The 13,400-nt window shown below is 26.8% G+C and overlaps 1 non-coding gene across 1 annotated transcript; it reads left to right on the top strand.

Moving 5' to 3' along the window:
* On the top strand, window positions 1-155 carry LOC133667634 (5.8S ribosomal RNA). The gene has a single exon (XR_009833295.1). It is a non-coding gene; the product is annotated as a 5.8S ribosomal RNA (ribosomal RNA).
* The last annotated feature ends 13,245 nt before the right edge of the window (window positions 156-13,400 follow it).

Here is a 13,400-nt window from a genome sequence, read left to right on the forward strand (position 1 = left end):
TACCCTGAACGGTGGATCACTTGGCTCGTGGGTCGATGAAGAACGCAGCTAATTGCGCGTCAACGTGTGAACTGCAGGACACATGAACATCGACATTTCGAACGCACATTGCGGTCCACGGATACAATTCCTGGACCACGCCTGGCTGAGGGTCGTTCACGTAACCCAAATACTGCTTGCGTTGCGTATCGTTACTCTTCGTACATTTGATCCTTTTTTTCTCTTTTTGTAATCCCCGCCGTCGTTCTTTAAAATCGAACGTTTCCGAGTCGGGTGTCAAAAATCGAGGAAAGGACAAGTTACAAGGAGGAAGATGCGCGACGTACGAGCGATTGTTGGACGTTCGTTGGCGTTCGTCGCGGTCGTGACCGAGACTACAGAATCGAAATGCATGTGCTAGCGTGTGGTATGTAACAATGAAAATGTCACGGACCTGCGTGAGTGTTCTCGGTGTCGTGAGTCGTCCGTTTTACGTAACGGATGACCGCCCGTGTTTCACCGCTTCGTGCTCGTTTTCAACGTTATTTCGTACCCGCCACTGCTTCGATTCGTCCGTCTTTGGATCACGATTACATACCGCGCCCCTAACGTCGTCTGAAATTAATATTTCTGCGATACTGTGAGAAAGGATAAAATATGGGAGTTTAATATCGAGAGAGGAGGGAAGAGAGATCCCTTGATGGCGCGTGATGATTGCCGTTCGTCGAGATTGTTAAAGAAAAGAGAGAGAGAGAAGAGCCCCAGGAATCGGAATACCCACTCCGTTCCTTCGTGTGTGTCATACTCTGTCGGAACTATCCGCTGGACCGTCACATCAACGTGCACGCGAGTCCTTAAGCGATACGTTTTCGTACCAGAGATCGAAGACTCCACGGAGATAATAGGATACGTAAGATGAGGACGAGTACGATTCTCTTTGGCGAGGCTTTTCTTTCGTTTTTCTTTTTCCTTTTCGAGACGACAAATTATGGCATCTCCGCGCAGAGGAAGAGAAATTTCCTGAATCTAGTGTTGGTCATCCCATGCCTTTTTCGTTGTCTATCGCCGGACCGCATGTCCATGTCGGTCGTCCAGTCCCCGGAAACGGCTCGTGATATTTTTCCTTGCGTGAGTTTCACTTTGCCTCATTTTGTTTTTTTCTCTTTTTCTCTGTACAGCAGTAAAGAGACTCGTGCACGCCTCGACGTACCATCCCCGGCCTGTTCATCGTCTTTGATGGATCAGGGTATTATAATCGGGTTGAGCTTCGAAGGCGTGTATCGGTGATTTCGATCTCTGTACAGATGAGAAAACGACGGAGGTTTTAAAAAAGTAGGAACCGCTGGAATTGTCAACGGAAGCTAAAATAGAGGACGGGCGTTAAAACAAAACCGATATTCGGACATCTTGCGTGAGTCTGGACTCGAACATGAATACGACATACGATAATTGGCACTATGGTGCGGTGCATATTTAAAACACTACGATTGCAAAAAAAGGAAATATTCTTCTTCTTCTTCGCAATAATACTCTTTTCTTTCATTACCTTCTTTTTATTTTTTTCTCTCTGGCTGTAACTTCATCGTACAAATAAAAAAAAAGAGAGTAAGTTCGACTCATTGGGATTTTGCGTCGGGACGTAAATAAAAAGTTACTCGTTGGTACAATCGAGATCGGGATGTGCGAGCATAACGATTGATGGGGATGATACAGTGCCTCCACATCGAGCCGACCCGACCGTTGTCCATACGAGAATTTCCCCGCCTGCCTGAAATTTCGAACGATGAGAGTCGATGTCTCTTTATGTATCGATGCAAGGATACGTACCAATAATATACATGGGAGAGAAAAAAGAAGGGGAAAAGTATTTGTAATACGAAAAAGAAAGGAGAGATATCTAGCGAAGACGCAAGGGAAAAATTCTTCTTCCATTTCGAATTTTTATTTTTTTTTCCTTTTTCCTCCTTCTATTCGAATTTAATTAAAAAAAAAGGAGGGAAGAAAAGGAAAAAATATAACCTTCTCTCGTTAACTTTCTTATTCTTCTCGTTGGTACACGCTACATGTCACGAATATATTTCGTGTTATACGTAGAGACGACCTCAGAGTAGGCGAGATTACCCGCTGAATTTAAGCATATTAATAAGCGGAGGAAAAGAAACTAACAAGGATTTCCTTAGTAGCGGCGAGCGAACAGGAATGAGCCCAGCACTGAATCCCGCGGTACCGCCGCTGGGAAATGTAGTGTTCGGGAGGATCCGTTTATCCCGTGACGTCGAACTGCGTCCAAGTCCATCTTGAATGGGGCCATTTACCCGTAGAGGGTGCCAGGCCCGTAGTGACCGGTACGCGTTTCGGGAGGATCTCTCCTTAGAGTCGGGTTGCTTGAGAGTGCAGCCCTAAGTGGGTGGTAAACTCCATCTAAGGCTAAATACTACCACGAGACCGATAGCGAACAAGTACCGTGAGGGAAAGTTGAAAAGAACTTTGAAGAGAGAGTTCAAGAGTACGTGAAACCGTTCAGGGGTAAACCTGAGAAACCCAAAAGATCGAATGGGGAGATTCATCGGCAACGATGCTGGCTCCCGTTGGTGCGCGATGCTCCGGATGAATCCTCGTGGTTCATCGGCGAGGGCACACCACCTTCGGCTTGAATGTTCCGGCATCGTAGTCGTGCACTTCTCCCCTAGTAGAACGTCGCGACCCGTTGTGTGTCGGTCTACGGCCCGAGAGGGCGCCTGTCGCGTCGCTTCGCGCGCACGCGGCAGACCCTCGGTCGCCTGGCCGGCTGCACGACGGTACTCGCACGGTATCGGGCCGCAACCAATCCATTTTTTCGAATGTGTGTGCGTCAGGCCCGCCGCAAGCTCGGTCAGTTCTTACCCGGAGGCACGGACCTGGTGCCGTCCCCGGGCCTGGCCAGCTGTTAGCAGGCGGTGTCCTTGGACTGGCCAAGACTCGAATTACCGGTCGGCGACGCTATTGCTTTGGGTACTCTCAGGACCCGTCTTGAAACACGGACCAAGGAGTCTAACATGTGCGCGAGTCATTGGGATGCAAAAACCTAAAGGCGAAATGAAAGTGAAGATCGGACTTTGTGCCGATCGAGGGAGGATGGGCCGCGTTACTATGCGGCCCCGCACTCCCGGGGCGTCTCGTTCTCATTGCGAGAAGAGGCGCACCTAGAGCGTACACGTTGGGACCCGAAAGATGGTGAACTATGCCTGGTCAGGACGAAGTCAGGGGAAACCCTGATGGAGGTCCGTAGCGATTCTGACAAATCGATCGTCGGAATATTCTAAAGAACATTCTGAGGATCCAGATAAGGACCACGTTTTGCAGTATTTTATAGGTTTCTTTTTCCTAAAGAGATCAGCAATGATAAGGAATCGTGCTTCTTCATAACATCGTAAAGCTACTTATGTAAGTTGGCAGTGTGTAAGCAAATTGGATGAATTTTTTCCTAATAAAAAAAAACAAAAAGTATTTATAATATTTGTACATTCAATTGTTCATTTTTATATGTGTTATATTATACTAGATTTTTCGAAAATATTTTACATAAAGAATACGTCATGTTTTATAATATTCGTTTCCATTAATAAGATTTTATAATTTTTTTCACAATATTTTTTTGTAGCAATTTTTTTTATAAAAAATCATCAATTGAAACAGATATTAAAATTTCACTTTTTCGTATTAAAATATTAAATGATTTTTTTAAATATTGATGCAAAAATGGCAATAGTTTATTGTATTAAGATTATGATTACTTATTAAGATTATTAATCGAATAGAAGGTTATATTGAAGTATTACATTAAAGTATTTATATAAAAAATTAAGTAAATTCTGTTTCTATATCAATCATTGATCGATAAAGTACCGATATTGCTAAATATAATCACGATTCAAAGGATCCAAAATTTTAAATTCGGGAATATTAAAATTTTGTGTTATATCTAATTGATTTATTAAATTTATTAATTTAAAAGATATTTAATTTTATGTTTTTTAAAATTATTTTGTGATTCTTAAAAATATCTAAAAATATTAATTTCATCTTTTGTCAATTTTATGCCAATATAATATAAATGAAAATTTGTCAAATGATATTTATAAGTCTTAAAATATGTTGAATTGTTATTTAAATTAATAGAACATTTAATAATAATCGTTGATAAAAATTAATATGAGTATATTAATAATATTACTATTATATTTATAATTTACTTAATTTTATATCTAATTTGCTTAATATATATGATATCACTACATATAATTCTTTATAGTCATAGATAATAGAAAATATTAAAAATATTGAGAGTTACCTATTATTTGAGGTATCTTTATTAAATAATATTACAAAATTACAAAATTTTATATATTGCTGTAAAATCATCAAACATATTTTGCAATTTGAAGAAGATGTTGATTGTTGAAAATGAAATCAAAAACGAAATAGAATAGTCTTTATTTTCTAAAAAAATGAGCAAATCAAATTTTATAAAGATATAATAATTAATATTTTTGTTATTGTTATTAATATTTATGGAATATTCTCAAAATATTATTATTGACTATTGTATTATTATTGTATTGCTATTTATTTATACTAAAATTGCGCACAAAAAGCATTGTTTATTTCTATATTTGAAATTTTATCATCAAAAATAATAGGAAAATTACAAGATAGATTATAATATAATAATTTAAAAATTTTTTTAAATATCAAATATTTATTTATATTAATTGGTCACATTTTAATGTATTTAAAAGTAAGAATTAAATGTATTGACAATATCATCCGATATTATGAAAAAAAAATTAATGTGAAAGAACTATCTTTGTTATTCTATTTGCTTTCGTAAATACCATTCGTCGATCTACACATATACGCACAAAAACAAAAATAATGATATTAAAAGAGAATCTAAAAAAAACTTTAATTTTCAAGAGATTACCATAGAACTCGGTAAAATGTTTAATTAAAATTCAATTTCTTGTATATTATAATATTATTATATAGTATACAATTCAAGAAGTATATAAAAATTATAAACTTTAAAGAAAATGAAAATAGCTAATCATTACCAATCATAGATTATAAAACAGAATTGTTATTAAATAAAAAAAAGTATAGGATTTTATTAATCAAAATCGATTAGAGATATTAAAATAAATGAATCCTAATTAAAAATAACAATTAAAACCACAGTTTCTTGATGAAAGATATTCTGTATATTTTCATAGCCAATAAAGAAAAGAGATTTAGATTGCACTGTAAAATTACATTAAGAATCTATCAAAGTAAGGTTCGTTATTTTCTTCAAAAATATTCAATCTAAAACTCTTGGAAATATAAAAAAATGTAATCGACTTATATAATCAGTTAGAAGTAATTGAAGAAGTTATCAATGATATATTTTTTCATGATAATGCTGTATAATTTATCGGAATCTTATAATTATTTAATAAATATTTTTAAAAACAAACTCGAACAAAAATTAAAATTTTTTTCAATGCTAAATTAAAGAAAAATAAAGAACGAATATCATAGATTGAATTATCTGAAACAAGTTACCATATTTTTATATAGTATAAAGAAATTACAAATTAGTTCTAATCCAAGAAAAGAAAATTCATTCGAGCTAAAATTATTTTTGTAAAAGAGAAAATATAAAATCTGAAAGCAAAAGAAAGAAAAGATAAAGAAATAAAGAAAAAGATAATAACAGTGAATTTTCTTTCAATGCAAATTTGTATATAATCGTCAAATGAATAATATGTTGATCCAAAAGAATAAGTCACCTGACAAATAAAATAAAAATTTTTTATTTTCTATAAATAGTGCAACAAGTATTAAAACGATCACAATTAGAAGATATAAGTAGTATTAAATATTTAAATAAATTCAATGTAGGAAGAATTATTATTACATTATTACAGTAAAATATATAACATTATGTATAATATTATACGAAAATTAACTATCAGTTAAAAAATGATGATCATTTGGAAATAAAGTTTAGTGATAATAATTGCAATAACTATTTATATAAATTAGATCAAATAATTTATAATTTATAAATATATGAATGAACAAAACGTTAACATATTAAATGCACAATCAAAAACAATTGCATACATTCTTAATAGTACAGAAAATTAGAAAAAGAATTCGGATTATTATGTGCAGAATAATTAAAAAAGATTAATGTTAAACAGAAATTGAAAACTATGATATGACATTCAAGAAAAGAATAAAAATATCAAATAAATTTAAGAACTTTACTCGATATAATGCACTTTGATGTATTATAATGCGATACAAATAAATTCAAGCAATAAAAAAAATACGTATCCATTAATGATTTTAATGGATGTATTGAAATTCAATTATTAGCATATAATCGAAAGTATGTAAAAACGTTAAAAAATATATATGGCGTTTAAAAAAAAGTTTAATTAATTTAATTAAAAGCCATTTAATTAGCTATAGAATATAAAGAAAAGAAGTATATTAATGATGAATCAATAAATTATTTAAAGAATTAAGGAATAAAAGTGGAATTCACTGTAACAGAATGGAACAGCAAAAAAAAAAAAAAAAGAAAAAAATATTGAGGTGAAACAATAATAACGGCAATTTTTCTATAAAACAAATTATTTATTACATCATAAGATATCGTGAATATTTATGTATTTGATATTTGATAAAATCATATTTTAATTATATGCATTTAAATATATTTAAATTATGCATAAAACATATTTAGAAATTTTAAAAGAACGTAAATGAAAATTAGATAACAAAATTAAGAAATTACACTGGGATATAATGAGAGATTCAAAATCGCTTAATAGATTTAAAGACAAATAAAAATGAATCGAGTATTATTTTTTCAATAATATAAAAATGCAAATTAAAAGAATTTCGAAAAAAATATGATTATGAAAATAAAAAGATATAGAATTAGAAATGATAAAACATGTGATAAAATAACTGAATAGAATGCATAGAATAAAGAAAATGAAAATATTCTGAAATCATCTAAATATAAACTGTTTGCGAGCCTTATTCACGAGATTTATAAACATTACATTCGGAAAAATTTTTCATATAAAAATTCTTTTTGTTTTTACCGCGCACGAGTCTCTGTTGAGTTTAAACAAGAACGACGTGATGTGAGAAGATTGTCTTTGAGAATTTAGCCAATACTTATAATTGTATATTTCTGACATATTTCAGACCAGCTGAACCGATCCTAACGATAGCATATTTCAAATACGGCTGATTCAAAGACAAAACAAATAATATTGCTCTAATTCCGCGAATCTAATAAGAGAGATGCGCCGATCTGTTTATCATAAAATCTTTTATACAGATCACCGCGCAAGCGAGGAATTTCTTTGAATTTGATGGATATCAATTGCGAATCGGCAGCGATATTATTAGTTATTGGTGTATTCTACCGAGAAATTTTGACCCAATTAAATTAAAAAAGGATTTTTCTGAAGGCACGCACGTCTCGTTAAGAAGATTTCATTGTGAACACATCATAGTCCGACTGCCGGATACAGTTACATTAGTTTCATTCTAACATTTCACTGTGCTCTGATCCTGGAATATAATTATTTGCTACGATTTTATGAAAAACCCAATTTTCTAATTGACGCAAGAACTACTTATACAGTCCATTCATTTTTAAGAAATATATATTTGTTGCAAATCTGTCGAAAGGCATTTTCAACTATTAGTTTACATTCACTAAAACCATTACAATATTATTATTGCGGATGCGAACATAAACAAAAGCGTACATCTTTAAAATTCAATAGATAAGTATCAAAAATGTAACCGAATCTAGATCAATGAATGTAATATTATTAAAGTTAATATTATTAAAGTATTATTAAAGTTAATATTAAGTAATATTATTAAAGCATTAAATGAAAATATGCTTTTCCTTACTAATAATTATGTGGAAAATAATGTGGAAAATAACAGAGTATTAGCTTTCGAAAGCTAAACTATTTGGATATTTCATTCAAATTAAAATATGATATGGATAGAAATATAATTAGATATAAAATGACAATAATAACTTTAGAATATAATGAATATTATAAAATGAAATATGAAAAAATAGTAGCATGCTTAATAACGTTCTTGTAAAAAATGACGCATTTATTAATAGAAATGATATGGAAAAATATTAATTTTCCATTGCAAAAAAAGAAAAAAATTTTATAAATTTTGTATTAACTGAGTAATAATAATCAAATTTCAAATTGGAATATATTAACAAATAAATATTTATAAAATATTATGCAATTAAATATAAGAATTAGAAAGGAAATTATTATATCCTCAATATGTTTATGTCGTCATTTGTTATAAATTTATAGATGAATATTACTAACAAATATATTTTAGTGTTACATTTTTTTGAAATTGATTATTATAATAGCACAATATGTGTGATAGTTTGATCGAAAGTTTATGTCTCAATTTTAATGATTATAATGATTGTGATCATAATTATTTTAAATTCATTTTTTCAGATATTTACATAAAATTATTGTTATTATTGAATTTTGACTATTTATTTACGACCGTGTGTGCGTTTGTGATAATATTAATGTATAATCGCTTATTTACTGTCCGTATACTTTGCAATTATCGGTATTTAAAGTACATATATATATATATATATATATATATATATATATATTAAATATATGTTAATAAAACTAATATCACATTTTGTGCATTTTATTTGCGAAATTTTTAAATATATAAAATACAAAAATAATGTATAAAAGTTCAAAATTATAATAACTGAATTTCCAATAATAACAATATTAATTTATTTATTTCACTAATATTATTACATTGTTCATTGCAATTTCGAAGGATTTATAAAATATCTAGTCTCTATTAATAAATATTGAAAATGATATTAATTGATCCATTATGTAAACAAAAGAAATGTTAATATTTTAATACATATTTTATATATATATATAAAATAAACAGGTTTCTATATAATAATAGCAATCATTTTTTGTAATTATTGTAAAATGAATACCAACTATATATACAGAAAATAATTATATATATCGGTATACAATAGACTCCTGTAATCGCAAAGAGACCGGATAGTGGAATTTTCGTATAATAAAACAATTACTTTCTTTTGCATTAAACATTATTTATTCAAATAGAAATGAAAAAATTGATAGTTTCTTTCAACATCTAAGGATCCTATATCTTTTTAGCAGGCAAGTCACATAAATGTTTTACAAGCAGCTGCGTAAGGAATTACATTTCTGTTGCGCCTCAAACCATCGAATCTATATTCTGTATATAATTTTCAATATTGCCTTTCTATTTTTTAATATCTGTGATTCCAGATTTCCCAATATTATATATTCTTGCTAATTTGTTGCACTTTCACCACTTTCAAGATTTTTAATTATTTTGTATTTCTTTTGTTGAATAGTTAAAACTACGTTTTCGATTACTTGCTATTGTGATATCGTTCTCTGCTTCAGAATTGATATGTTTACATTTAATTGGTTGAACACAAGAAAGTATTTATTATATTTATTATATTTATTATATTTATATTTGTTATTATGTTTGTAATTGTGTTATTGTGTTTATAATTTAAGTATAATTAAGTATATTATATTTAAACATTGCTACAAAACGTTGTATGGAAAACATACGGATAATAGAACGTCCGTATATTAAGATATTCGGATAATAGAAAGTATAGATATGAGAATCTTTGTATTATTATATTACTGTACCAAAAAATTATTATCCCAAATTTTGTTCTCTATATATAAGAATATCGAAATTAAAGAGAAGATACTTTTTCTACAATTATTTTAAATAACCTTTTTTTTAATGTAATTGGAAAAGTTTTATTTTTTAAATTATTCGCAAAAAATTTTGATATTGTATAATTGAATTTTGCCCATTTATATGAATATAATAATATCTTTTCTTATATTGCATATTCTTCTACAATATAAAACATATTATATTACATATAAATTGTAAAGTTCATATTTTTAAATATAATTAATAAATTAATAAAGTAATTAATAAATTTAATTTGTAAATACAATTGAATAAATAATTAGATGAATAATTATTACAGTATAAGCAATCAAATTTTAATTTAATTTAATTAAAATTAATTCATAAGACTATAAAACAAAAATTTTTGTTTCATTATATTATTTTAATTATTAGATTTTTTACTGAATTTGAGTTGAATAAATTAAATTAAAATAGATTATCAAAATATCAAAAAATATATTTAACTATGTTCAAAAATTGAGAAATTCAACATTTTATTTATACTTTATTAAACTATGAAAAAAAAATATTATAATCGCATATATTATAGATGATTATAGATGATTTCTTCGGATCGGTAGAGATCCCTTAAAGAAAAATAATTACAAAATTGATTTTATATGTAATTTTTAATATCAATTTTTTGTTTTTCTTTGTTACAAAAAACAATAATCTAAAATGAATCATAAGTTATAAATGTGTCGTTTTTTTTAAAAAAAAGAGAATACTTATATTTTAATAATACTCTTGTTTATAGAATGATTTATTGTGAGACACATATTTATAGAATATATTTCTTTGTATGTTACAAATTTACAAGATGATTTTTTTATTAAATATGTATTTACAAAATAAATGAATTTTCTTAATTCTAATTTTAAAATCTGTTCTATTGATAAATCTAGTTCTATTGATAGAAGAGAACTTCCTGAGTTCATTATATATATCGTAATAAAAGAAACATGTTATATACAAGATTTTTATTACCAGTTCAATGCAATTTTTAATAACCAAATTATTTATATCAAGTTTGCTTCGCATTAAAAAAAAATATCGCCATTTTATATTGATTGTGTTCACATTTTAAAAAAATTTATATGTTATTGTTTGATTAAAATCTGTGATGAAAATCCATGAACATATTCTAATTTTTGTCATAAAATTTATTATATAGAAATTTTGTCACCATAGATATAATAAAATTGTGCAATCTTGCATGTAGTAATCTCTTAATGTATTATAATATTATATTATATTATAATATATATATATATTATATTATATTATATTATATATTATATATATATATATATATATATATTATAATGTATTATAATATAAGCATAGAAATTTTTTTTCAATAGAATATTTAATTATAAATAATATTAAGAAATAGATTTGAAAATTCTAAAAATCATTAAATAGTTTTAAAAAAAATATATATTAAAAATAATATTTATATAAAAAAATGTATAATATAATATAAAATATAATATAAAAAAATTATTTTGTAAATGAGCAATTTATAAAAAAAGAGATATTCTATAAATAAAATGAATTTAAATAAACGTAAAATTAAAAACAGTACGTTTATGACCCAATTTTTTTTTAATCTTTTCGTAATGCATATTATATAATAGAATAAAAAAATATTTTGATTTTGAAAATTGTGCTCCAATTCAATTTTGATAATGATTTTTAATGATTGTTCCACTGAAAATGCAATATTATGTCGCAAGACCAATGATCAAATGTCAAATCAACAATTAAAATGACAAATAATTTTTCATAATTTTTCTTTATATGCAGAATTCAATAATATATAAAAAATATATAAAAATAATCTTTCATAAAAGTAAATCAAAATAAATTTTAACATAATTGATATATTAATATTGATCTTATCTCGTTTCTAATGGAATTATTTAAGTAGCAAATATCTAATTCTCGAAGCAAATATAATAATTATTTCTAACTATAAAATCTTAATATTACATATGAATCTATATATTCTGTATATATATATATATATATAAATATCTATATATATATATATATAATATATAAATATCTATATAAATTATATATATATATTATAATATATATATTATATATATAATATATAAATAAATAAGCTGTTGCGAGTAAGTTGTTTTGCGGTTAATCTCGCAATAAGTGGTACCAGAAGAATTATTCAATGAAGAAGTTATGGAGTTATAATGCATATAGAAAATATACTTAGATTGTTATGATTAAATAATCAAAAAAAAAAGGAAAAATTATATAATCATTCACAAAAGATGGAAAAACAATAAAATTAAAGAAGAAAAAGACATTCAATTTGAAATATTTGTAACCAACAATGAAATGTAATGGTTGTATCAGTGATAGGAACCAATATTTAATTTTGGCATTGATGAATTTATATAATATAATTGTTGAAAGATAATGTATAATATAATTAAATAGTACATAATTCATAAACGTAAATAATTCATAGTACGTAAATTATATCAACTTTAGATTAGCTTCAGATTATAAAACTGATATTTATCGTGTATTATAGATTTTAGAATAATTACGATACGAGTACATTGGATAAAACATATGTTAAGTGATTCTAGTGATAATAGTATCACGTATGAAGTTGTTCAATTTCCTGAACAGTTTCCTAAACAAAAATATTATAAATAATTAATTAATGTGTTCTGTTTTAACAATAATAAGTAATAATAATAAGTAATATTATAAATTTATTAATTTAATAATAATAAGTAAATATTTATATCAAAAATAATTTAATCTAATATATATTAAGATTATAGATTGAAAAAATGTTTAAATTCTAGCAAAATAAGATCATAAGTATATATAAAGCATAAATTATAAACACTTGTTGTTCAATTGTTTATAAATAATATATTTCTTTTTCTAATCCTTACATTCATTTACATTCAATTAAAAATCTATAAAAATTTAATCTTAATTATTAATAAAAACAAAAGATGAATTAAAAACCAATCAACAAAGAAATAGCAAAAAGTTAATATATATTATTTAGAAAAAAAATTCATAACATGGTAAAATTATATTATCTCAAGCTCAATGTGATAATGATAGAGCATATTATTCAATTTTTCTTTCATTTAAATTTCAATTATCTGGAAGTTAATGAATGTATTTCGTATATATATTTTTCTTATCCTTTCTTTATATCATTTTTTTTATTATTTATTTGGATTTCATTTCTATCTTCAATCGAAGATAGAAGATTTTCACAAATAAAGCTATATAATTTCACTTTGAGTAAATGAGATTATATATTCATCGCTGAAAGAATGTTAACAAGCTTAAAATGTAATATTTCACTATTAAAATAAAAATGAGAATTAAATAAATTTAGTAATTAAATAATAATATTTATTAATATCTAATTAGAGATTAGAAGATAAATCATATAAGAAATCATATAAGAAACAAAAACTTGAATGATCCAGGATTGCATATACATATACAGCACACATTTAGTATAAATTTCTGCA

This window comes from Apis cerana, unplaced genomic scaffold (genome assembly GCF_029169275.1).
Source record: "Apis cerana isolate GH-2021 unplaced genomic scaffold, AcerK_1.0 Chr0_AcerK, whole genome shotgun sequence".
NCBI classification, from domain to species: Eukaryota; Metazoa; Arthropoda; class Insecta; order Hymenoptera; family Apidae; genus Apis; species Apis cerana.